The sequence below is a fragment of the Apodemus sylvaticus genome, chromosome 1, assembly GCF_947179515.1.
Source record: "Apodemus sylvaticus chromosome 1, mApoSyl1.1, whole genome shotgun sequence".
NCBI lineage: Eukaryota > Metazoa > Chordata > Mammalia > Rodentia > Muridae > Apodemus > Apodemus sylvaticus.
The window spans coordinates 143,775,256-143,803,076 of NC_067472.1; the positions used below are offsets into that span (position 1 = coordinate 143,775,256).

Here is a 27,821-nt window from a genome sequence, read left to right on the forward strand (position 1 = left end):
GGGGTATGGGTGAGGAGTTACTTACAGAGGCAGATACAACACAAAGGCAGTTAGCTGCATCAAGCAAAAGCCTACTCCATCTTGGGCTAGTGAAAGCCAGCACTCCCTGTACAACGTCCAGGTGTCTTGAAATGTCAGAGATTCTCCTCTCTACAGTCTTTACTGCATATATAACCTTGGGGAAAGAAGAGCCCTGTGAATCTGGTTAGTTTCAGGGATTTCCTGAGACTTGTGAGTTGTATACTTAAGTCTTAATGAACCTGCCTCCAAGATGGAAGCTTCAAAGTGGTACTTCATGAGACTTAACAAGTTTCCCTTTAAAAGTTGCTGAATCTTGAGGGAATGGCCAACTAATAACTGGCCCAACTTGAGACCCATCCCGAAGGCAAGCTTCAGTCCCTAACACTATTAATAATAATACTCTGTTATGCTTGCAGAGAGGAGCAAGTTGTCCTCTGAGAGGCCCTACCCAGCAGCTGACTCAGATAGATACATATACCCACAGCCAAACAGTGGGTGGAGCTTGGGGACTCTTAGGGAAGAATAAGAAGCAGGATTGTTGGTCCCAAAGGGGAAAGGAACTCCACAGGAAGACCAACAGAGTCAACAAACCTGAACCATGAACCAAAGAACATACATGTGCTGGACCTAGGCCTCCCCACTCATGTGTAGCAGATGTGCAGCTTGACCTTCATGTGGGTCCTGAACAACTGGAATGGGGACTATCCCAAAAGCTGTTTTTGCTTGTCCATGGGATATGTTTTACTAGCTGGGCTGCCTTGTCTGCCGTCCATGGGAGAAGAAGCACCTAGCCTTACAGAGACAGTGCCAGCATTGGGGGAAACACAAGGGGGAGACCACCAGCTCAAAGAAGAAGGGAAGGGAGGATGGGAGTAGAATTGTGAGAGGGGCGGGGAGCAGGATGTAAAGTGAATAAGTAAAATAAATATATAAAATTCAATTAAAAACAAAAGTTACTGAGTCTTACGGAGCCTATACCTAGGATGGGATATTTCAGTTTAAGGAAATTGCTAAACAGCATGGGAGTGCTCAAATGCCAGTTTCTCAGGCAACTCTAATGCCCATTAAATGACAATTGGGAGTAACTATTATACTTCTTATGTAGCTGAGGCTGGCTTTGAACTACTTAATCCTCCTACTTCCTATCCTATGGGCTGGCATACTCTACCATGCCTGTCTAATATGTATGTTTTAAGAAGTTGTATTGAGTTTAGTTTAATGGAGTGGATAGTATTAATTCTTCTTTTTGTTTTCTTTTTCCTTTTTATTTCTTGTAGTCCTGAGGGTTGAATTCGAGTTCTCCCTTAACTCAGCTTAGTCCCTACCACACTGCAGAGCCCGTTTCCGTTTTGAACATTTGTCTTTGAAATAAGTGGAATTGGAGCTCATAGCAATCTCCAGATTATAATCTTCCCTTACACAGCATTTCATGTCTAGAGTTCACAAAAGGCTTCCAGGGTCTGTACAAAGCCTCACATTGTAAGTTAGTGCAGGCAGCCTCTTCCCTCCTCAGAGTAACTCTGCAAGTGTCACCCTTCCTCCTGCCACTGCTTTGATTTTCACTCCTGTCTTCTCTGTTCCTGGCTGCTTCTAAATTATTTATAAGGTTTGCAATGGTGGGGTTTTAATTCTCACTTTGTAATTGGTTTCTTTGGCTCTGTCTCTGGTCTCCTTTTCATCCTAGCGTCATCTTTTATCACTTCCAATCTTTCTTTTGCCGGTCTCATATTCTCATTAGCTTCCCAGGCTCCAGGCAGTTGCTGGAGGGAGCTTGGCTCTGGGCGTTTTTTCTTCCCTGTGCGCGAGCTCTGTTTTCACACGTCTGAGTCCGTTTGCTCCCTTGCCTGATAGATCTATCTGTGCTTGCACATGTGCCCTGCCAACACGTTGTCCTGCTCAAGCTGGATATAGTTCTTCCCTCTCTGCACTCTTGAACATGGCTGGGATGTGTGTGGAAGCTTCTTGACAGATTCTGTACCACGTGAGGACCTATCTCTTCCTGACAGAAGCACACTTCCAGACATGGATGTTGTCATCATAGATGGCCCAGCCTGAGAGCAGGTACCCAGAATGCACAGCTGCTCCACACTCCCTTGCTACAGTTCTGGGTTCCTGGGTCCTTTCCAAAGCCCTGTGACATGTCCTCTTGGCTGAGGACAGGCAGGGCTGGGTACCAGAGCTGTGAGCATCACTCACTTCAGCTGGACCCTGTCTTTCTTGGTTGATCTCCTGCAGGTAATACATGAACTTTTGCAACAAAGAAAACAATTTTTAATTCCCTCGTGCTGCTTAGGCCCAGCTCAGCTCCTACCACCTCAGGTTTGAAAACAGTGAGGTGGTGAGAAGCCTCCTGATTCTGTCTGTTCACTGCGCCCTCGGGTATGAGGCAGGAGGAAGACTCCAGTGTTCTCTCCCCTGCTCTGATGATCACTGTCCCTGGTGAACTTTCTGGTTCATATGCGTGATACCATTCTCCTCTTCTCTTTAATTGCTGTCAGTGTAAGTCTTAAGATGTCTGTCTTGTCCATGTGAAGAATCAGGTCACTGTGGTCTGTGATACAGTTCAGATAATTGTCCTTCAAAGCCGAGGGGACAAAGGTAAGCCTTTATGGGTGTGCTCTTGGAGGGGACATTTGGACTGGTTTTGTTATCTTTTGTTTGCTTCTTTGTAATAGAGTCTTATGTGGTGCAGGTTGGTATTGAACTTATGGATGTTGTGTTGACTGGTGAGGAACATAGCTGTGTACCCTCACCTGCCCCCTCCCTCTTCCCCTCTCCTGCATGTCACTTTCTAGCCAGCACAAGGTAGAATGATTCCTCCACCCTGTGCTCCCACCATGATGTAGCTAGCATGAACAGTGACTGAGGGTTCTTGGGTGCTAGGCATTATGCAATTACTGTAACATTTTACTTTGAGCAGTATTATAACTGTCCTGCATGATCATCACTATTTCCCCACACTTTCCATAGACAAAGGCACTGAGGTACAGGGATTCATCACTTGTATGGAACCCAGAGAGACCTTGTCTAGATCCACATCAATGTAGCTGCCACGGAGAAGGGGGTAAGGGATTCCACTAAACCCTGTAACATGATACTTACAGAATGAGAACCTGTCACAAGAATGAATACATACATACAGGTGCCGAGGCCATGGCGTCGTAGAGACTGACACTATTCTGAAGGACTTGGTTTCATAGCTGTCACTATCATTATCCTCCACGCCATGACTTCTGAGTGTATTTTCTCACATTATAAATATACACTGAATTGTAGGGAAGCCAATTTTCCCTCTATTCTCTTAGGGTTTTCAGCTGGGTCTGATAATTAAATTGACATAGGAGAGATTAACAGGAAGGAGAAAAGCACACAGACTTACACAGCTTTATGCACATAAGAGCCCTCATAAAAAAATTACAGCTAGCACAAACAGCTCACCCTGCATGCTTTATCCTGCATGAACAAGGGAGGTGGTTGCCGGAAAACTGTGGGGAAGGTACAGGAAGATAATGATTTTAACAAGGCTGTTTGTTCCAAATTCTCTTGGCTGTGGCTCCTTGTGGAATAATGTCTCTTTTCCTCTGGTGGGGGAAGAGTGTCTTTCATATGAGATTTTTTTATGTCTTGTTTTAAGGAAGACAAAAGGAGATTATGTAGTCTTGTTTATTCTGGGGGTGCCTGTGATCCCAGCAAAGGTGGGTGGGGTGGAGACTGGGAGAAAGTTTGCTGAGTTTAAGGTCAGTTTGGAATACATAGTGAGTTCTAGGCCAGATTGAACTATACAGAGTGAAACCCTGTCTCAAGAATGCATACATATATATGAAAATACATACATGCATACATGCATACATACATATACACAAATATACATACACATACATGTGCACATACATACAGTTCAGTGATAAATATCATTGCAGAATGCACAAAGCTCTAGGGTACTATAAAGAGTACTAAAGCCTTCTTCACAGAAGTACAAAAAACCGTTAACTTAGACTAGGCACCACATTAATGCAGCCTACTTGGGATGGGGTGCTCTGAACTATTTCACATCGGTCTGGAAATATTTCCTCTACTGTGCTATGCCCCGCCCTGAGTGTTTTTACCTGTGTGGCTCCTTTACTCTCGTGGGTGGCCTGCAAGAGAGCAGAGTGGTATAGAAATCAGCAGGGGATCAGAAGGAGAGTGATGTCTCCACACGAAGGAGGTAGGCCTCTGAAATCTAGCTTGGTCTTCAGTTCTCAAAACCAGGCTTGCTTTGAGTCACTGCTCAGCCCTCTGCTTTGCCTGTCCCTGAAACCCAGCATCACCAGGCATGGCCTTAATGGCAATGTAAAAGTGAACATTGGGAGGGGTGACTGACAGGGTTGGAGTAATAGATGACATAACCTGTAGACAGGCAGGCATTTTAGGGGAAAGAAATTTGTCAAATTTTCAGTTATCTTCCCCCAAAAGTCATACATGTGTATTAAATATTTCCACTACCAGGCATGGCAATACACACCTATTAACTCAGCCCTCAAGAGGCTGAAGCAGGAAGACTGCAAGTCTGAGTTCAGCTTGGGTTGCAGAATTTGATGCTATCTCAATAAATCTGTGACATCACCTCACAGTAGACATTGTAACAGTTTGTTCTTTCTCCACCTAAACACGAAACAAATAAAAACCTCCTTAATTAGGTATCTTAGCTCAGACTGGTAGCAAAATACCACAGACTGGATTCCTTAAAAGGAAAAAAAAAGACATTTATTCTCTAAGGTTCAGCCTCAGAGGAGGCTGGAAATCTCAAGTCAACCTGGATTTCCTCCTATTGCATAGGCTTTAAATCAAATTGGACAGTTGTTGGTCGCCTGCAAGGCGTTCATTGCGCCGTTGTGCCTGTCTCATCAGGTGGGTCCTTATTGTGCCTCACAGTTGGGTAAGATGACTGATAACTTTTATCCCCCATTTAGTACCTCTCTGCACCATGAAAGCCAGCCAACATGGAGAAGACCTACAGGTCAGAACTATTTGGATTTCTCCAAGTCCATCATTAAAAGTGTGTGGTGTCTTCAGCAATCAGGTGTTAGAATCAAGTTCTGATGGGCAACCAATAGCAACATGACAGGTGTGTGTGTGTGTGTGTGTGTGTGTGTGTATGTGTGTGAAGTTAAGAGTAGTATCCTAATAGGAGAGGAACCAGTAAAGGGTTGGAGTGGGGAATGAAGGGGGAATATGACCAAAATGCTTTGAGTTTGTGGCTAGAGAGATGGCTCAGGCGTTAAGAGTGCTTGCTGCTCTAGCAGGGGACCAGAGTTTGGTTCTCACACCCATGTCCAGCAGTTTACAATGTTCTTGTAACTCTAGCTCCAGGACATCAGACAACCTTCTTCTGGCCTCTGTGGGTACCTGAACTCAGGTGCCCAAATCCGTACACAGCACACAGACATACACATAATTAATAATAAAAGAAATAGTTTTAAATAAAGCCACAGCCAGGCAGTGGTGGCAAACACCTTTAATCCCAGCACATGGGAGACAGAGGCAGGCAGATCTCTGAATTTGAGGCCAGCCTGGTCTACAGAGTGAATTCCAGGACAGCCAGGGCTACACAGAGAAACCCTGACTCAAAAAACCAAAACCCAAAACAAAAACAAAACCCCAAAACTAGAAATGCATTCTATTCGTGCATGGTATTCTCAAAGTATGTTTAAGAAGTATCACATGGCCAGGTCCTGGTGAGAGCTATGTGTGCTCACAGGGTTTTTTCTAACTGTGTGTATGTGTGTGTGTGTGTGTGTGTGTGTGTGTGTGTGTGTGTGTGTGTGTGTGTGGTGGGGGGGTCACAGATAGAAGGAGACAACCAGAGTCAGATCACAATCAGACATCTCTGTTCTTTTCAGCACAGTAGCTTTGTCAGACAGAAATCACCCTTATAACCTTATAACTTCATATGGTTTTGATTATCTACTAAAACTCCAAATCTGGCCACAGTAGGATGGGCAGCAGGATATGGACTGGAGGTGGTGTTAGTCATAATCTGTCTATAGAAATGGAGAGGTTATTTTTTTCTCTTAATCTACTTTCTTCCATTTTTGTTTTTGGCCAGGTTTATTTAACTCCCATCTAATATTTGTTGTAATTAAAAATCCAGGAATGAACTTCTGTTTCTACAGAATACCCAGGGATGAACTGCCTGACCTACAAGCCATCTAGAATTTTCTACTTACTTTTTCAATGTCACGTGATAATAATGATCGGAAGTAGTGAGAAATGAGCCTGGTGCGGAAGCACATCCCGGTAATCCCTGAATTCAGGGTGCTGAGGAGAAGGGTCATGATGTGGTCCATGACAGCCTACACAACATAGCAAGTTACAGACTAGCCTGGGCTATGTAGCAACATACTTATACTGCTCCCTAGAATTAAAGGAAATAATGGTAGTTATCAGTATGCTTGGATTACTTAACCATTTAAGTTGACCTTGGACATTTTACATATTAATTTAAAAATAACGGATTATCAATTGTCAAATTCAACTCAGATTTTGATGGTGGTTAAGTTAAAATCTTTTTTTTTTCTGGTTGAAAAGGAGAGGGTGTCCTATATGGTATAAGTAGAGAGTTATATTTGAATTTAATGTGCTAATTCAGTTACAGAAAACCAGGGAGAAACACTGATTTAAACAGTTGGGTTCTTGGCAGTGAAGCTTAAAAATAGAACATTGCTGAATTTTTCTGTAGGTCGTAGGAACCTTGCTATAACTTGCTCTTGGGGAAAAAATGTAAGAAAAGTATAAAAACTGTCAGGATATGAGTGGAAAGAGGTTCATCTCTTTAGAAATGAATTCTCAAGTTCCTCAAAAGAAATACCGTGGCATGGAACGTTCCAGACATGCCCATCCTATATGGCTTCCCCACCAGCAAGCATTCTCTCCCGCTGACTGTTGCTTCCTGGTGCCCTCCAGCCTCCCAGTCATAAGGGAGCACTATTTCCTCTGACATTCGTCCACACTGCCTTGTACCCCATACTCCATAGTGAAGCATCCTGGATCTGTCTCCATTATCACGGAGGGTCCAAGCCTGTGCTGGAGACTCCCCCAGGACTCTGACTTGGCGCCTCACTGAATGTTGCTCTTATTTCATTCATCCTCAAGGAACACTACCAGCACCCAGCCAGCATCATGATGCCGCCATCCTGAGGCACTCCCATTATATTCCAATTCTGTCTTCTGTTGTTTAACTTTGTGACTTTCAGAATACCCTCTCGGTGTGGGTGTGGCTTCCAGGTCAGCAGAGTCTCACTGCCCTCCCTCCATCCCTGGCTATCACCATGTCCTGAAGACTTAGTCATCCTCTCTGTCCACTTCATCTTTCTACTGTGATTTCAGCCACACTCATCAATTTAATAATGTCTCTGGTTTTCTGTCTTGGGCTCTGACATGTGCATTCAACTGCCTGGGCAGTGTGTGCATGTGAATTTCTGATTAAACACAGCCACAACAGAAGAATAATTCAAAGACTTAAAAGCCAATTAAGTTGACTTGTAATATTCATAATTACTTATAGGGTGTTACAGTTTAATATACTCCTGCAGATCTAATGACCAAATCAGAGTATCTCCATTTTTGTCTTTGCAAACAGAATCACTTCTCGGTGTTAGGAATCCACAGGGTCCACTCTTGTTAGAATTCCCCACTGTGCTTAGGAGCAGTAGCATAAAAGCCTCTTATGTAAATGTATTTTGGTTCCTGTTAGCCAGGCTCTGCCTCCCTTCCCCATACCCTTCCTATAGCACACTATTCATCTCTCTTTCAACATGGTCACCTTCTTGATCTATAATTGGCAAATGAACACGTTGTGTCTGACCTTTTCTCACTTAACATAATGTTCTCCAGGTCTACCCATGTTGTTTCAAATGATAGGACTTTGTCATTTTGTGAGTGAATAATATTTGTTTTTAATATACTATGCTTTTGTTCATCTATAGGTCAGTAGGTCAGTAGGTCAGTAAACCATATTGGTTAAGTCTGTATCTTGGCTATGAATAGTGCCTCTGGAAGAACAGGTATGGGAGAACACAGCAGGGGAGTCTTCAGATCCCCCACCCAAGTCTGCTTCTCTTCAAAGTGTTCCATGTTAGCCTACACACTGGGATTTTCTCAGTGGCCTAGACCATCCAGGTACAGTTTTCCCCAACTCCCTTTCCCCTTTTCTTATTAGGGTCCACCAGAAAGACCTGTTAAGCAGGTCTTTTCAGGCCATTGACTCAGTATTTTTAAGAGGTTACTTTGGCTACTGGGCAGGAATGGACTCTAGATAAAGTCTGGAGGGAAGGTCCTGGGAAGCAGATGGAAACATGACAGTTACTGTTCCTTATCCATATGGCTGGCCCTTGGGATATTTGTCCAGAATCACAATTGTTCTTAATGTCTGGTGTATTGGCCCATTTTCCATTGCTGAAATGAAATGTATTTAGCTAACGCTTGTGGGGGATGAAATTTCAAGATAGGGCATCCCCATTCAGCTTCTGCTGAGGGCTTTGTGGCAGGTGACATCACAATGACAGGAGCCATTTCAGAAGAGAGCATATGGTAAAACAGCAACTGGAAAGCGAGGAGGAGACTTTTTAAGAAACACCCTTCAAGTGTCCCAGTCCTCCCAATGAGTCCCATCCCACACAGGTTCTACCGAGTCCCAACACATGAGCCCTGGGGGAACTTGTACCATATCCAACCACAGCAATTAGAGAACCCCAGAAAAGAATTAGACATTTCTATGGAGTTGATTGTATCAAGAAAACAAACAATAACTGGTTTAGAACATATGACATGATACAAGTGTAAAGTGTAAAAGTGTTTTGCATGATAACCATGCAAAAACATGAACTCCCCAAGGACAGTCACAACACTGAAAATGGCCCTTGTGTTTTCTTTCAATGGATCAGCAGGAAGCCCTCTGTTCCAGGTGGCAGTGTAGATAGCTAAACAAGCTCCCAGAAGGAGGAAGGACTAGGAGTGTCTCAGAGGTTCAGGGAATGCTGAATCTAAGAAAAGTAAGTCCTCCCAAGCCTGCTTTGACCGAAGATCCTTTAGGTTAAGCAACTTTCTGTCACTGACAAAATAACAATAACTATTTACAAGAAGGAAAGGTTTTTTTTTTTTTTGGCTCACTGTTTCAGAGGTTTCTGTTTGTGGTTCTCTCACCTCCTGTTGTGGGAAATATTAAAAATGAACCACTAAGTTGGGGGTTGGAGCTCCTGAGTTCCCTTTGCTGCCACGCCAGCCCCACGCAATGACTCTCCGCCCGAAGTCAACCGCCACAACACCCAGGAACCCGGTAGCATCAAAACTCTAGAAGCTTATAATTAACAAGTCAGATTTATGTAACAATAAATTCTCAATTCACAAGCTGCCCACACAATGATTTCAGAGCCAATTGGTAATGATACAAGCTGCCCACCTAGGTCAGACAAGTTATCCCAACCATTCTATCCCTTTATGATATTCCTAACTCCCTGTGGCTGTTAAAACCATGTGGGGTCAGGGTCTTCTTCTGCTTCCATCTTGACTTCTCCTCCTTCCTCCTCTGAGTCTGTCTCTGTCTCTGCAACTCTTTGCTGCACATCCCTTTTCCCTGTCCAATCACAGGCCTCCTGCTGAACTAATATTTTAATGTAATTGGACAGGGAAAATCCTGCCACAACCACCGGACTGTATTGTGTCTGTGGGGAGGGAGCACCTATGACAGGACCATATGCCTGAGGAAAATGCATACCTTAGGTCAGACAGGAAGAAAAGAGAGTCAGGAAGTGCCGGTGTATCCGTATCACTTTGTAAGGTGAGTCTCAAATGTAACCTTTCACTGGAACCCACTTCTTAAAGGTTCCATCATGCCTCAGTAGTGCCACAGGCTGGGAACCAAGCCATTAGCACATCAGTGTTTGAGGGGGCATTTCCCATCCATACACAGTAGCTTTCCCTCTAGGGTGGCGGCTGTAGTTTGCTTTAGTTGTCACGTGACACACCTGGGAAGAGGGAACCTTAATTGAGGAATTGCCTTTATCAGATCGGCCGGTGTCGGTTCCTTTGAGATATTTTAATAATTGGTAATTGGTATAGGATGGCCCAGCCCAGCCCACTGTACCATCCCTGGACAGGTGGGCCTGGGCTGTGGAAGTAGTTAAGCCTGCCAATGAGCAGCATTTCTTGATGGTCTCTGTTACAGTTCCTGCCTCCAGGTTCCTGCCTTGAGTTCCTGCCCTGGTTTCCCTTGGGGGACTGTAACCTGTAAGCTGAAATAAACCCTTTCTTCCCCAAGTTACTGTTGGCCATGATGTTTATCATAGCAACAGCTCAAAGCAGAAAGCAAATTGAGGCCTTAACGAGAGTTCAGTCAGATTGGTGGTCAGTGCGATCAGCTGCAGCTGAAGGTCCATTAGAAACAGCCCCCAGCAGGAGGCCTTCCACTGTGTGGCTGCTGGAAATGGGCAGCATTGGTTTGGATAATAAATGATATCTAAACAAATACACAGAAACATGGAAAAATCCAAGACAGAACATTTCAAGTTGACAGGCCTTCTAATTGCTCAAAGATCTCAAAAGGGATTCTTTCTTCTTGTGGGGAGTGCCCTGTTTACAACAGCATGCACGCTCTCTCTCTCTCTCTCTTTACTTGCTGTGAAATGAGTTGAAATGGTTGGCAGGGAAAAGATGTAATTATATTTGGCAGGCAGGGCAGGGTTATAAATATGCCCATTTTGGAGCCATTGTGAGGGCTCTCGTCTCATTCATTTGAAAATCTAATCTAAAGTAGTCTCGCTTTTAATGGACTCCGCTTTATCAACTTCCAGTGGAATTAATTTTCATTTGCCATCAGCCTGCTAAGATATTGCTGCATTAGTATAAAGGAGCTAAGTGTCTTTAGACAATGGGGTCTGAACCTCCCTGTCCCAATAACATCACCACTTACTACAAGGCAGTGAGCAGAGACTTCATAGCTCTCAGTTGAATGTAAAAATATGGATGGACTCTTAGAAACAGAGTAGCATATTTTAGTCTCAATCTTAGTAATCAAATACATTTTATTTTTGAAAGTTTAATTGATCTCTGTGTGTGTGTGTCTGTGTGTCTGTGTGTCTGTGTGTGTACACACACACATGTATAGGGTGTGCATGTGCAGATTTCATCTGTGGAGATCAGGTGACAACTTGCAGGAGTCGGTTCCACCTTGGACTCCGGGGATGGACTGCGTCCACAGGCTTGAGTGGCACGTGCTTTTATCTGGGCTATCTTCATCCGAATGAATTTTTTTCAGAAGGCTTTTATCAAAGCTGATTTCTCATTTTTCTTCTCATGGTATGGGAAACCAATCTTTCACCAAATTCTCACCTCAGACATTTATAGTGTAGGGGTGGAGTGAAATTGGTCCACAGCTGAGCCAAAGAGAAATACAAATGCACAAGAAAAAATGAACACCAAGGATAGATCTTAACTCTGCACTGCTAAACATGATCCTGGGTGTCTCACTCATTCCGCCTATGATAACAAAATGCCCAAGACTGTGTAATGTATACGTCATTTAAACTGACTGCTTCCATTATGAGAGGCTAGGAAGCCTAAGTTTAAAATCCCAGCAGCTTTGGGGTCTGGTGAAGGTCTCTGCTCTGTGGGTTGTTTTCTTGCTTAAATTACAAATACTTGGAGTGCGTGCATGTGCGTGCATGGCTGGTTTCCTCCCTCCACCAGGTAGGTTCTACAGATTGAACTCGGGGATTCAAACTTGGCAGCAAACCCCTTACTTACTGAGCCATCTCGCTGGCCCAGGATGGGCTTTTACTGCTCTGTAGTCACATGGTCAGAGAGGTCTCCCAAGCCTCTGTTTTAGAGGCATGACTCTAGAAGGTCTAAGAGGTCAGCAGCAGAGCCCTCATGATTTAATCACTTCCCCCACACTTAACCCCTTAAAACCATTGTATTCTGTATTAGGTTCCGACAGGTGAGCTGGGTGGGAGAGGCTGTTTGGACTGCCAGACTTAGTATTTCCAAAATGCCACTCCGCTGAGTCACTCATTGAATGAACACCAGTGCCAGTACCCGGACGAAGGTAACGTCTGGAGACACACAGACTCACCATAAAAAACTTTAAACCACATCCATTTGCTAAACATTTTTTTCTTTGTCAATGCTATTACATTGTAAATTGCAGGAGAATTACAAAAGAGCAGACGGTGTTCAGAACAAAGTGCTCTGAATATCTGAAATTCCTGTGGCTGAAAACCTTAAGGATATAGAAAATGTATTTTTTGCCTTCTCGGATAGAAGCTTTATTTGATAAATGAAACTCTCTTGGGACTTCAAGGAAGTTCCTAAAAACTAACAATGCTTTTCTCGAATTCTGTTAAGTAAGATTGCCTCTAGCCTCTATTTTTATAACAATGAGTAGCAAAAACTACAAAGGAAAAAATCTTTTTAAGTAGCCCATAATCTTACTAAGAAAAAATATTGATAGTTTAATAAAAAAAATATAAGAGACATAGTTAGCAAATTCCAACTGTGCAGAAAAATGCAAAATAACTGGTAACTATGTAAGGCCAGTTTGACACCTCTACTCCAATCCTCCCTAACATCTCCACTATGAATAGTGGCTTTGTCTCCTTCTGAAATCTCTGGTGATTTTGTATCTACACATTTATTCATATACAAATCATTTTCTAATGGAAACAAAAGTAACTCTGCAGCATCTGCTCCATGCCTTGCGTTTTACAATAGATAGTGGTGATTGTTCCTGCCTACACAGAGTGTCACCATTCGTCTGAACAGCCACGTATGCAGTCATCTGTCGGTATCCTGGGAGGATGACAGGCACCCCTGTGATTGATGCTCAGAAGCTCATGTCCCTTGTGGAACATGGCACAGTGTCCTCGTGTGGCCCTCAGCCTCCTCCCACACACTGTAAAGCCTATCTATATCACTTGTAACGCCCATAGCATGTAAACGCTACATGGATAGTTGATATGCAGTTTCTTAACAATGACAACATGAGAAGGCTGTGCAGGGTCATTACAGATGCACCCTCAGGGGCCTAACTACACAGCCTCTGAGTGACACAAGGGAATGGTGCTCATCCAGCCAGTGCTGGGCATGACAGAGGGTCTGTGGCGTGGCCGCGGCCTGAGCAAGGTCTGTTTACACACCACCATTAATCCTGGGGACTTGGTGCTCAGCATGCAACAAATTCAAGTTTTGCTATTTGGAATGTTCTGGTTTATATTTTCCCTTGAATATCTCTCCTACAAATACAGAGGGTGGACTTTGTTCTAAGATCCCGAAGTCGGTGATCTCCTACTGTGTGAGATCAGAAACCAGACCTTGAATTTTCACTCATTCAGCTGCCATGCTAGCCACTGTTTTGTCAAAAACAAGGGATTTGTTTGGTTGGTTTGTTGGTTGGTTGATTTGGTTTGGTTTTGTGAAGAGTCTTGCTGGGTAGCTCAGGCTAGCCTTGAACTCATACCCTTTAGAGTACTGGAATTCCAGGGATGAGGCTACACCCAGAGAGGCAGGCTAGCTCTAGCGGTGAAACAATGAACAAATCAGCTGAAACATTGCCTTTGTAAAGCTTGCATTGTTATTAGGAAAACTTGTGTAATTGTTCCTTGGGAGAGGTTAGTAAATGTTCCCCAGATAGGGTACTGATGACAGATTAAAGAAACAGCTCCACTCAAGTCTAACTTAGTGAACCAGTAAGGGTATTGGGTTTACTTACAGGAACATGACAAGGGGTTAGTTACAGGAATGTGGGGGACTGTCAGCAGATTCATCACTAAAACTCCCACCCTACCATGGATGACAACAGTTCTCAGCCACAGTTATACCTATTTATATTGCCTTGGGGGATTCGTGAATCCTGTAGATTTTAGGATCTTCCTGAGACTTGGGAATAAGTGTGATTCACTTCCTAAGTCTCAATGAACTTCCCTGTTTCAGTTTGGAGGGAACACCTATACAACCAGGGAACAAAAACCATTTAGACAGTTGGATTATGTGAAGTAAGTACAGGCAGAAAGACTATAGAGAGCTCTAGGGGGCCAGGGAAGACTCGATATCTCACAGGGTGGCCAGGGAAAGCTTTCTGGGAGCTGACTTGAATGTCCAGCCTGGAGGATATCTGGGTTAAGAAGACTCCAGATGGAAGGGAGGAGAGATCTGAAGACTGTGAGGCAAGATCCTACCTAGAGAATTGAAGGCTAAACACCCAGAGACCCTGTGAGCCTGGAGTGGTAGCAGACCACCGTGGCCACTGAACAGCAGCCTCGGATACAATGGGGCAGACAAGTTACCACTTTGCCTCTGAGAATTCCTGACCAGCAGAATTTACAAGGATGGGAAAAGCCGGTGGGGTTCAAGTGAGTACAGGTTGGCTCACTCTTACCTGGAATGCATGGGGCCAGAAGTATTTCAGACTCCAAATTTTGTTTGGATTTTGGAATACTTTGAAATAGATCATAAGGTATCTTGGGAATAAAGCTCAAGCATAAACACAGATATCATCTATGTTTCATGTGTGTCACGCCCACAGAGCATGAACATCGGTTTATATAGCATGCTGGCTGCCCCTGCATTTTGACTGAACTCTGTCACATGAGGTCAAGGGAGGAGTTTTCCATTGGTGATGTCATGTTAGTGCCCAGGAAGTCTCTAGTTTGAAATGTTAGTATTTGGCATTTCAAATACTGGGGGTTCATTTGGCTTCTCCCCAGAGCATCATTCTACACTGGTCTTCAGTTTGGGGGATCATCAAGTATTCCTTAAAGCTGCCTTAGGCGGAAAAAGCTCGCTGACTCCAGTCGTACGTGGTCATGATGGGTTTTTTGTACAATTCTCCCATTTACTTACATGAATATTACTTTCCTTTTCTTCTTCTCTCTCTTAATGTTTTAAAGCCATATTCATTAAGTTTGTTAGGGATTTTTGAATCTAGGTTCACAAAAGAGAAAATGATTATGTAATTTTCCTTTACCATGGGTCCTTACCAGAATTTATGTTGTCTTTATGAAACACAAGGGGGAATAATTCTTTTTTATGCCCTCTGTCAGGGTTCACGTCAGATTTGTCCAACCCCTGTTTTCAGTGTCTAACCACAGCCATCCTTTGGCTCTGGGCAATTTAACTTTTGCATTTCATCTCTTAGGTATGTCTACAACTGACTGTAACTCCAGGGCAAGGGGAGCTGGAGTCCTTGACTAACTTCCCTGGGCACCCCGTGAATGTGGAACACACACATGCATGGAGGCAAAAGCCTGCATACATGTAATGTTTTTGAAAAAATAATAAAAGTTTAAAATGAAGACATCTATTTCATTTCCTGTGACCTTTTCCTAGACTTTTGTTTTAGTTTTTGGCTTTGTAGAAAAATGGGTTCTTATATTCAGGCCAAAGAGACTTAGGGCAGTGTTATTCAAAAATGTTTTACATCCATGATTTAAAAAAATGGAAAAAAGTTTAATACTGGCACGACTAAATATTTCTGTACTTTGTTCTTTGTTTAAAAAAAACCAAAACAAACTCCATTTCATTGCTTCTCACTTTAAAAAACCGAGCCCAGAAACCCAAACATACTTTTAACATGATCTAACCTCTGTATTAATGCTCATTCTATCTCTATCTTTCATATACAGGAGCATTGTTCTCTGTCTCTTTGTCTCTGTCTGTCTGTCTCTGTGTCTCTATGTGTCTCCTCTCTCTCTCTCTCTCTCTCTCTCTCTCTCTCTCTCTCTCTCTCTCTCTCTCTCTCTTCCCTCCCCCTCCCTCTCTCTCTTTCCCCACCCTTACCTTTCTGGTTGAGCAGTGTGGTCTCAGCTTTTCCATTGTGGTTACAGATGCTACACAAGTGTTCCAGAGCTGGCTGGCCACTTGTAGGAAATGTATACTTAGATCGTTTGCCTTTTTGAATCAGATGATTGTAATTACTAGAACTATGCTGCTTATTCTCCTATGACTCTGGGTGTTCATCCTGTTCTGATGAGTAGTTTCTACCATGTTCTGTAGGTTTTCTTTATGAAGTATCTTCTTCACTGTACAGCTGCTTTTTAGTTTGGTCTAATTATATCTGTCAATTTTTGTTTCTGTGGCCTCTTTTTGTTTTTTTTTGGAGGAAGGGGAGGCCTCTGTTTTTGTTTCTCTGTGGCTAGAATCCCTGTTTCATACATAGCACAGCTCTGGAATGAGTTCTGCAAGTCCTTAAGGATCTTATTCTGCATGTGTGCATCTTTGGGTCTGGAAAATAATTAGGAACTCTGAAGATTCCTAGAGCTTGCCCACATAGTGCCCTTCATTCTAATTCGTTTCTCTGTAAAGTCTTCCTATGAACAGTGATACTCAGTGGTACTCCTGACCAGGCTCAGTGAGATGTGTGGCCCTGCCTGGGCTCCACCTCCTTCTGCTGTATCCTGTAATGTGTGCACTGTGTGCGGCAGAAAATTCACACATCTTGAAATGCATGCTTTCTGGCTTTTGAGAGATGGTCTTTTGTACGACCTAGAAAAGCGCTGCCTCAGTTTTTCTGCCAAATGCTGGCAGTGGGAGATCAGTTCATTCCATCAGAGCAGAAAGCAGTCTGCAAGATGACTTCTAAAATAGTGGTTTCTTTATATTTGATAGTCACTGTTGGTGAGAAATGTACAAGTAGCTGATAAAAACAATAGAAATATTATGTTCTCATTCTACCCTCTTCTCTTTCCTTCTTTTCTTCTTCTTCTTCCTCCTACTTCTGTATTTGAGACAGGGGCTCATGTAGCCCAACTGGCCTAGAACTCATTACCCCACTATGTAGCCAAGATTGATCTAGAATTTCTGATCCTTCCACCCCCACTTCCCAAGTGTTTGGAATACAAATATGTACCATCATGCTTGCTGCCTGCTATAACAAACTGTGTGTGTGTGTGTGTGTGTGTGTGTGTGTGTGTGTAGGTGTGTTGCTGGGGATCCTTGGGCCTTATACATTCTTGGAAAATACTATTACTGAGCTATATCTCAGCAAAACCTGGTTGTGTTTTCTTTCTTCCATTCCTTTTCTCCTTCATCCTTCTCCTCCTTCTCCTTCCTCTTCTTCTCCTCCTCCTCTTCCTCCTTCCTCCTCCTCCTTCTTTTTCTTCTTCTTCTTCTCTCCTTTTACTTCTTTTTTGTTTTTCAAGACAGGGTTTCTCTGTGTAGCCCTGGCTGTCATGGAACTCACTCTGTAGACCAGGGTGGCCTCAAACCCAGAAATCCACCTGCCTCTGCCTCCTTAGTCTCCTCCTCCTCCTCCTCCTCCTCCTCCTCCTTCTGACTGAATCTCACCAAGTAGACCCGGACTGGCTTGGAAGTCTCTATGTAACATAGTACAAGCTACCTCTGAACTCAAAGAGATCCCCTTGCCTCCACCTCCTAAGTGCTGGAATCAAATGTGTGTGCCACCACCTCCTGTGCAAAGCTTGTATTTTCAACCATATGCCTTTATATTTATAGGAAATTATATTTTCAAAAGTGAGTGTGAGAAGTGCTAACTAACACTAAAGGCCTTTTGAAATAGCGATACAGAAGCCCACAGCTGTAGAAATGTACTAAACTATCTACAAATGTATATATCAAAAGTTTCAGTGGAGCTATCCTACAATGGGGAGGGCAAGACCTAAACTAGAAACTATCCACTACCAAATAAAAGGCCCAGTTCCAGGAACAAGTTACCTCTTTTGGAGTTGTTGAACAGTAGGGTCACACAGATCTCCAAACATTTTAGGCTGTTGCCATTGTTCTAGTTACCCACAAGAACTTGATGGTAAGGTCCTCTTGCTGAACAGGGCACATGCTTGAGTCACAGAACCTGGGGAAACCAAGCTAGTACTTAAGTAGAAGCTTCATCTGTCCTGGCTTCCCTTCGTAGTACAGGCAGGTGCCATGCAGGCCACAAGAAGAGAAAAGTAACCATTAGTTTTACCTAGCTGAATCCTACGAGCTAGAATATTGACCCCTGCCCCTGCATCCCCTGCCCCAGCAAGATACACCCAGTGGTACAGTAGTGGCATACCTGTTATGGGAGTGACCATCCATATTTTAAAAATTGGATTTAAGGCCCACTTTACAACATGGATCCCATACCCGTCAATTGTTAACAAGGCCAAAACCTGTGACTAGATATGCCTTAGGGAAGAACCTAGTACTACTATTCTGCTACATGGACTTGGTATTAAAACAATTCCTAATGACTTATTACTATACCCATAGATCATCCCATTCTCCCAGTTCCATCTCTACATGCTTACCCACCATACTTCTTTCTCTCTCTCTCTCTCTCTCTCTCTCTCTCTCTCTCTCTCTCTCTCTTTCTCTCTTTCTCCCAGTTCCATCTCTACATGCTTACCCACCATACTTCTCTCTCTCTCTCTCTCTCTCTCTCTCTCTCTCTCTTGTTCTCTCTTTCATTCAGTTTTCCCTCCCTCCCTCTACATTTAGTTTGTGTTAGACAATGACACTTCAATGTGGGGCCTGCCTTAGAATGTGGTGGATATATCGGGGGTCACACCGTTAGAGAAAACTGATGCCCCATTCCCCAGCTGTGCCTTTTCTATGGGTGTTATTTATGTTGTGGCTGCCCTGGACCCATTAAATGCATATGTGAGCTCAAATGACAGGAACAATACAGTTCGGTTGAAGACAGAGGGTTTGTTTTGTATTTTTTAAAAACATTTTAATGACGAAAACAAAAATATAACTAAAAACGAAGCTTCTGGAAAAACCATTTGTTCTTCCCTGTCTTGTATCGCTCCTCAAACTTGACCTTGGCCTCTCACCTGGCCTTGTTTTCAAAGCTGGGTCCCTGAACACATCCTTGTTGACAAGTCTTGTCCAAGGGGATATTCACAGAGGACCTCATGTGGGCATGAGGTGGTTATAGTTATAAACTTTCACAAAGGACTTGATCTTGGATTGCTTGCTGATTTTCTCCTTGCCCATGGAAGCTGTCACTTTTAGGGGATAGAAGTCAATTCCAGTCACCAGGGCATGGCTGTAAGGGAAGTCCAAGGTGCCATTGTCAATGTTCGTCATGATGACGGCTTTGTGTCTAGAGTAACATCCAGCCAGGACCAGCACCTCTTTCCCTGGTTTTATGAACTTGCCCATTTAGACAGCAAGGAGTGGGTAACCAACAGAAAGGGCAGACAGTTTTGATGCCACTAACTGAAGCTATATCTTCTGGGAATCTGGTCTTTCTACAACATTCCTGTACATCATGCTACTACAACCTTGGGGCATCCAGAATACACGTTCTTTCCTCTGGGCAGATGATAGCTGCCTGTTCTAGTTGTGTCTGTTATCTGTAACTCCATGGTGTACAGCATTGAAACCTGGTTTGTGGAGTCCTCTAAAGCCTTGGTCATAAACTCTACCCATGGGTTCTGAAGACATTTCAACCCATGTGTCTAATAGCAAAAGCTCTGACTTTCTCCATTTCTGTACTAATGGATGCTTTGTGGTCTTAAGCCAGTTTGCAGTATTTCCTTACATAACATTAGTAAACTGACACATAGCCTAGCCCAACTGCTATTTTAATTTGCATTACTGTGTTGCGGGAAATTTTTTAAAAAAGAACTGGCACATTCCCATGCTTGTGCCTCTCTGCCCCAGCAGCCCGGCCCGACATGTACTGGTGACCAATGGCCAACCTGTTTTTATCTCGTGAAGACTCTGACTCTGAACTCCATAATCTCTCCACCCAGCTCACTAGGTTCCCTGGCGGGTCGTTCCCATGCCAGCCCAGTGCTTCAGTAGCCATGCGGCCTTTGTGGTGCACATCTGGCAAGCCCACACTTTGCCGCCACACCTTTCTCTCTGGAACCCAGCTGAGTGGCTGTGAGAAGAAAACCACCACACAAACTTATTTCAAAAACAATGGTAACTCAACCTCTGGGTGCAACAATTAAAAACTAATCTTGTAAGCCTTATTAAATATGATTCCTATGGTGGCGAATCCTTGTAGTTCCGCCATGATACTGGGAAACTCTAGCATCTATGTCTTGCCCTCAAGTTTTCCATGTCCAAAAGTCCCTAACCCTCTTCTCCTTCTTCTCTTCCTCTGTCCAGCCTAGAAGTCCCACCTACTTGCCCAGGGATTGGCTCTTTTATTCATTAGGGGATTGGTTTATAAGAAGTCACCAGTGACTCACTCTTGTACATGGCCTCTCCAGGAGCGTGGAATTAGCATACAAACAGTACCTGGCCCATCCACAACATTACTGAACTTGTATGTTATAGGTTTTTCAAGATAATGTCTCACTAGGTAGTCCAGAGTGACCCTGAATTTGCTATGTAGCCCAGGCTGGCCTTGAACTCATATGATCATCTGTTCATTAAACATAGTCTATAAATCTTTTAAATATTACTTATATTTGCATTTCTAAAAATTATTTTGTGGTTTTCTGTACATTTTGAGGTTTTTATTTTCCTATAGGTTTGTAATTCCTCTTGTTCTTTTTTGAACAAGGTATTTTCTAGCTCTTTATAAGGCTCTTTTTTTTCAGTATAGTTATCTTTGGGGGTGCATTTTGAGGGAATTAGTTCCAAGAAGTCCCATGGATATCAAAATCTTTTGATTCTTGAGTCCCTTATGTAAGGTGGGTAGTGTTTTCACAGAACTTCCTCACACAGTCTCTGTGTACCTTGCATCATCTCTGGATGGCTTCTGACTCTCTAGTGTGCATGCGTGTATGTATGTGTGTGTGTGTGTGTGTGTGTGTGTGTGTGTGTGTGTATGAGTACACGTGCATGTAATGGCTGTTCTGAAGTATGAACTAAGGGAGTAATGACAGAGATGAAGTCTGTATAGTTCTTTACAGATGCTTTTTTTCCCCAGTATTTCACCTAGGTTTGACTGAGTGTGTGACGGCAGAACTTGCTAATACAAGTTGCTGTGTATATTCTTTATTAAGATTTTTGGCTAGAAATTGTAACCTTTGAGTTAATTTCAGCCTTTCTGTTTCTCCCTTCCTCTCATCTAGGCTTTTGGGGAATCATGCACATCACTTATCATCCATCACTTCTTATTTTCTCCCCTGCTAATCCCTAGTCCTAACCATCAACATCTCTTATATGGATCAGTTTATATTGATCAAGAGGCTCCAGATAAAGATAGTCGTGTGTGTGTGTGTGTGTGTGTGTGTGTGTGTTTATGTGTATGTGTGTGTGTGTGTGTGTGTCACATACATACATGCATGCAAAAAGATCATCTGAAGAGATTGACTCATGAAGTTGTGGAAGCTTGGTGAATTCAAACTCTTCATGGCTGGCAAGAAGATCTAAAAGACAATTTCAAGGACAGGCCAGGTGGTGGTGGTGCACGCCTTTAATCCCAGCACTTGGGAGGCAGAGGCAGGTGGATTTCTGAGTTCGAGCCCAGCCTGGTCTATAGAGTGAGTTCCAGGACAGCCAGGGCTACACAGAGAAACCGTGTCTCAAAAAAAAAAAAAAAAAAAAAAAAAAAAAAAAAATAGCAAGGACAAAAGCAGGCAGTCTGCTGGCAGGGCCCTCCTTTCTCAGGATGGTAGTGTTTGTTCTATTCAGGCCTTTGGGTAGCTGGATGAAGAACACCCATCAATGGATAATGCTTAGATTTTTTTGTGCTAAATTGTATATCTGTAGATGTTGCTTTGCATAGGCACAATTGTCAAGTCCTTGGGTTGGTTGTGGGAAACTGACACAATGAGGTTCTGCCACTGCAGGTTCCCACCTGGCTCTGCCTTCCCAGTCTTGGGGACCTTAGATGCCTATAAGCCTGAACAACATGCTCATGTTGTCCAAGCCACCCTCTGACCCCTGTTGTCCTTGATTCCCAACTCTAATCTGATACTAGAGTTTGCACTGCAGATGAGGCAGGGTCATTAGCCACTTAAGATGGAAGATGGAAGTGTGTTCACAAGGTCCTGTCATGAGTGACTTGCTATTTTCAGTGTTCTTAGAGTGAAATCAAATCCAAAGACCTTCACAAATGTCTCCTGTCACTGTGCCTGGTTCCCTTATTCCTCTCCAGATAGTGTGGCTCCAGTGACCTCTCAGTTCCTTGGGTGGGGTCCCTGGGACCCCTCCAACCTGGCTAATTCATTTATCTCTACACCTCCCACAGGAGACCGGTGGGCCAGGAACCAGGAAGGCTCCGGCAGCCTCACAGACTAAAGCCATCTCTCCCCGGGATGAGCTGTCTCCTCACAGACACCCTGTTATTTCTGGATAACTGGACATGAGACGCATGTGGTCTCCTTGTGGAAAAGGAGATCACATTTCCCCAAGCCATTCATTGTAATTCCTCTCAGGAGGTTGTAGTAGTCTGCATAACTTCATTCCTAAAATTTGGCCATTATTGTTTCAATGCAGCTAGTTGCTTCCCGGGCAGCAAACGGAAGGCAAAGTCTAAGGATCTGTCCACTGATCCACTCAGGACAATAGACTTGCCAGCATAAGAAACAACTATCTGCTCCATTTCCCCTCTGTGGGGCTGTGGGGCTCTTCCCCGCCCTCAATCCAGCCTCAACCGTGCACTTAGGTCTACCTCCCCCTTGGCAGCTCACCCTAATGTCCCCCATAGTTGGGAATGGGTCATAGGATGCCCAGTTTTATGCTGAGGTCTCAGTGAGGTATTCTGCTCAGTGGGTAAGGCTAAGCCCTTGATTGATCCCTGAGAACCACGTGCTAGAAGGAGAAAACCAACTCCAAAGTTTGTCCTCCAACCTCCACGTGTAAGCTGTGGCACATGCATGCCCCGCCCCATACATAATGGATAAATAAATGTAATTTAAAATAGTTTTTAAAAAAAATATAAATGGCATACTCTCAGTGGGACCTCAGTGGAAAAACAGGAGACCCCGACCTGGGAATAGTTGGTCATACCACAGCCATGACAGCAGAGGTGGTAACAGCCTCTTTGGTCTCAGGAGGTTTCACTTTATCTAACTTTAAAATGGTAATAATGACATTTTCCTTTTGTTCTTCAACCTGACATTTAAAATGTGCTTTGAACTTCTGGGGAGAAAAGGACCCCACTGTAAGCCAAAAAGATGTGCTGGTATTAGCAACAGTTGCAATGCATATTCAAAGTAAACACACACTCCACAAATATGTCCCCTTTCCTTGCCATCCTTCTTGAAACACAATTAAAATTAGATGATGTGAGTTAAGAGCGAGGAACAGAGGACATTAAAATGACATTAAAAGAACAAAAGGAGGGAGATTGAAACTCTAGAAGGAAATAGACAGATGGGAAATGTCAGCAGCATTTTGGAAGGATGAAAAAAAAAAAACCCAGCCACTGTGTGGTGACTGGGTGGGCTTCCCTCCGCCTTCCCCCCCTGCTGGGGGCCGAGGGAGAAGCTTGGTACCAGGAGGAAACTGGCTGACTGAACCCTGGCCTTCCAGTGGATGACTGAAGGAGTAAACAGTCTGGGGTAAGCCAGACTGCTCAGTCTTGGTTCTCCTCCTCCCACCTGTGCTGTGCTTTGTGGTGCTTGGCTGGGCTCTGTGTGCCTATGGCCCGCCTCAGTGCAGCAATGAACTTGTCCCCTGAATGAACCAGACTGCTACATCAGAGCCTAGGGATGCCAGGTATGGCTGAGGCAGGAGTGAACTGCCTGATAGTGTGGGAGTCTGTACTGCAGGGACAGGCTAGAAAACCCTTGGAAGTTCTGTGGCTCAACACCTCAGACGGGCCACTGGGCCTGCAGGGCAGCTCTCCCCTGCTTCCATTTGAAAGCCCAGCCTGGCCCCCTGGAAATGGGCAAAGAGACACCGTATTGGTGGTGGTGTTCTCATGTGAGTCAGGGGCAGAGCAGGGGCACTCCTTTGTTCAGCCTAGCTTGATGCCTGGCTTGGTGGCCAAAGCTGTCTTATGCTTAGGACACATAATAGCAAATCAAATCAAATCAAATCAAATGGATGCAGCGCAGCTCGGGAGGAGGAAGTCAGCAGATACCTCTGTTCCACTCTGCCATGTGGTGTGAGTGGGGAAAGAAGCCCACAGACCTGTCTTCTTCCCCAGCACAGGCAGGCCACAGGCACACAGAGCCCTGCCTTCCACCACAAAGCACAGCCCTGGAGGAGGAAGACAGAGACCTGTAGACCACCATGCCACACAGACCTACCCTCTGGTCCACTGCACAGGCAGGCCATAGCTACCCCTTTACCAAAGGATGTCACCCAGGGGCCTTCCAGATGCATGGCCGGTGTGCAGCACGAGCCACCACGATGTGTGAGTATGTGGTGGGCAGATGGGAGAGAGAGAGAAATAGAACAGATTGAGCATTATGAAGAGAGATGGAACTGGAGACTGGAGGAGGGAGAGGAGTAGCCTGTTGTGAGTGGCCAGCCCTGCCACCCGGGTCAGGGTGAGTTCCCAGTCCAAGCTGCCACTGAGGGCCGTGTCTGGGTTCATAACTATGCAACAGCAGGAGGTCACTGTCCATGGCTCATATTACCACTAAAGAGCATGGGGACATCCCTGATTGGGGACCAGGTGGATGTTCAGGGGCTGTGCAGAACTGGCCCTGCTCCTTACTACCTATGACACTCTGAAGAGATGGTCTCACCCCTCACTCGCTGCACCCATCCCTGGCAGAACTGTGGAGCTGTGCCTGGTGTGTGGGTATGGGTGAACTGGCCCCGAGACCACGAGAGCAGGAGAGCCTAACCCTGTTTGCTGCTGATGGCAGCATTGGGTGGTGTAGCCGTTGCCCATGGTGGTGCCAATCAGGGAGAGCCTGCATGCTGACCAGCTCTGCTCCTGCCAAGAACCAGACCCAGTGCTCTGAGTTGGCCCACCCCAAAATCTATATCATCTGCGAACAGTTGGGACTCACGAAAGGGCCAATCCTGCTGACCCAAAGCTGTAAAATCTCCATGACTCAGGGCAACAACAGGGTAACCAGGAGGAGTCCCAGTGAGGGTCCAGTACTGATGGTGTCACAGAACCTGGAAATCTCAAAACAGACTGATAACTCAATACAATGACCTTTTGCAAGTGAAGATGTGTAGACCAAGGGATATACTGTGGGACACACTGTGACATATATAGCTTCCATGATTAGATATGTTCGATGATTTATGAGTGTGTGTGTGTGTGTGTGTGTGTGTGTGTGTGTGTGTGTGTTTTATTTGGGGAGGTTGCAAGGGCACAGGGTAAATATTAGGGGACAGGGAGATGACTAGACTGGGGTACATGATGTGAAATTCACAAAGCATCAATAAAAATTTTTAAAAAGGGGGTCTTCTCATTACCTTTGGCTCTCAAAGCTGCTTCTAGAAGTAAGAAAGGCATAGAGGGAGTCACCCTGATGGTGAGTGCACCAGAGCAGAGGTGACACTTGTCTCCCACACTTGTCCAGTCACCTGCTGCAAAGAAGGCTGGACGCACATGAGCATTTGTGGATGTGAGGCACACACGGGTCTTCCCTGTGTCTTGAGATGGAGCAGAAGTCTGTGGAGAGGAGAGGGAGATTGCTGTCTCTTTGCCTGCTTAGCATAGCTGCCCTCAGCTGCCTTTGCCTCCTGGGAAACTGGCTACTAGTCTCCATCTCCACCGTAGCAAGGGGCTGATGGGGGCTCTAGTGTGCAAGTTGAAGGCTCAAGAGAAAGAATATCCCCTGGGATTTAGCTGGGTGTATTAGTCAGGGTTCTCTAGAGTCACAGAACTCATGGGTAGTCTCTATATAGTAAGGGAATTTGTTGAAGATTTACAGCCTATAGTCTAACTCCCAACAATGGTCACCAGCATCTGTGAATGGAAGTCCAAGGATCTAGCAGTTGCTCAGTCCCACAAGGCAAGCAGGCGAAGAAAAGAAAGAGTAAATCTTCCTTCTTCCAAAGTCCTTAAGTAGGTCTCCAGCAGGAGGTGTGGCCCAGATTAAAGGTATGTGCCATCACACCTTTAATCCCAGATGACCTTGAACTCAGAGATCTCCCCGTCTTAATTTTCTGGAATTCCTAGACACTAAGCTCCAGGATCTCCATGCCAAGATCCAGGTCAGAAACTTGTATCTCTCAGCCTCCAGATTAGGGTCACAGGTGAGCCTTCCAATTCTGGATTATAGCTCATTCCAGATACAGTCACATTGACAACCAGGAATAGCCACTGCACTGGGTCTGCTGTCGCAACTCTGTAATGTATTGAGCACCTGTGTACTAGGAAACACTCCATATGTTCTGCCTAACAACAAGGAATAAAACGACAAGATTCACACTCGCTTGAAGTTTTACTCAAATCTTGGGTAGAAGATGATACAGAAAGCTAAATCATGTTCCTACCTATGTTAATGAAACCAGTGTCTCTTCATATTTATTAAATATTTGGATACCTTGTTGGTTGAAGACCTTGCCCACTTTCCATTGTGTTGTTTCCGATTTTTGTAATAATTGTGTTTTTCAAAATGAACACTCTGTCCGCTCTTGTGGCTTGTTGGATTTGCATGCCCATACACGCACATGTACACTGATAGAGAAACACATACATACATGTCTTGCATGTAAGGGCTTGCCTTTTCACTTCAGTGTCATCTTAGTGGTATCTTGATTTAAAAGGAGTTGCTCTGATCTCAAGGTGACCGGGATTTGTCCCCTGTTGTTGTCAGAGAGCATCACTAGCTTCCAGAGAGCATCACTAGGTTCCTTTTCCCACGAAGAACCAAGACTTAGTTCTTACAGTTTCAAAAGCACAGTTTCATCTTTTTATATATTCACTTAGTGGATCCGGGGCTATTTACTGAAGAGAAAGTCCTCTCCCCACAGCTGTGCACCGCTATCTGGTGACAAATGATGTAGCCTTGTGTCCTATTTCTAGGTTCACTGTTTGAATTTATTGATCTTTTCGGGTATTCTTGCATAAAATATAATTGTTTCAATGACTGCAGGTGGATTCAAAAGTCTCTGCTAGCACTGTCAGCACTGTGCTCATTGTCAGTGTCCAGCTGTCTGTCCTCTACATTGTCAGACAGGCTCAGTCACAGTTTGTGAAATGCTGGGGAAAAACCCTGCTGGAACACTGATGGGACCATGATGGGGCCGGAGACTAGGATAAGCACAGTTGTCACCATGAGTAGAGCGAGCCTTCTAGTCAGCTCTTCTTGAACCTCACTAATGGTCTGCTGTGTTCTGAGTAGAGCTCTTGCATTATTTTTCATTAGTTATATGTGTATTTAAAGTAAGTGTGTGTTTGCATGTGTGTGTGTGTGTGTGTGTGTGATATGGTATGTGCGTGTCTAAGGTGCATGGGGTATGCGTCTATGGTATATGTGTATATATAGTGTGATGTACTGTGTATGTGTGTGTATAGTGTATATGGTATGTGGAGTATATGTGTGTTGTATGTTGTGTATATGTGGTAAGTGTGTATGGTGGATTTATGTTTTATGTAAATATGTGCATGTGTATATGTGGTATGTATGGTATGTAGTGTGTATGTATTGTGTGTAGGGTGTGAGTCCATGGTATATGTATGTGAATGATGTTTGGGGCATGTGTTTGTGATGTATGCATGGTATATGTGTAGTGAGCATGTATGTACAGTTGGTATGATATGGTATTGTGTGTGTGTGTGGTATGTATGGTATGTGATGTATGTGTGTGGTCTATGGTGTGTGTATATGATGCATGTGTATGTATGGTATGGTGTGTGTGTGTGTAGTGTGTATGGTATGTGTTGTGTCTATGTGGTATATATTGTGTCTGTGTGGTGTATAGTATGTATACAGTGTGTGTCATGTGTATGTAGTATATATATGTATGGTATAGTGTGTTTATGTGTGGTGTGT

At 44.2% G+C, this 27,821-nt stretch overlaps 1 protein-coding gene, 1 non-coding gene and 1 pseudogene across 2 annotated transcripts in view; 2 read left to right on the forward strand and 1 right to left on the reverse strand.

The window, feature by feature from the left end:
- Positions 1 to 27,821, forward strand: part of Entrep2 (endosomal transmembrane epsin interactor 2) — a 424,545-nt gene that overhangs the window by 251,807 nt on the left and 144,917 nt on the right. The gene's annotated exons all lie outside the window — the stretch shown is intronic.
- LOC127667971 (60S ribosomal protein L27-like) lies at positions 18,737 to 19,158 on the reverse strand (annotated as a pseudogene).
- LOC127676546 (small nucleolar RNA SNORA48) lies at positions 23,783 to 23,925 on the forward strand. The gene has a single exon (XR_007976017.1). It is a non-coding gene; the product is annotated as a small nucleolar RNA SNORA48 (small nucleolar RNA).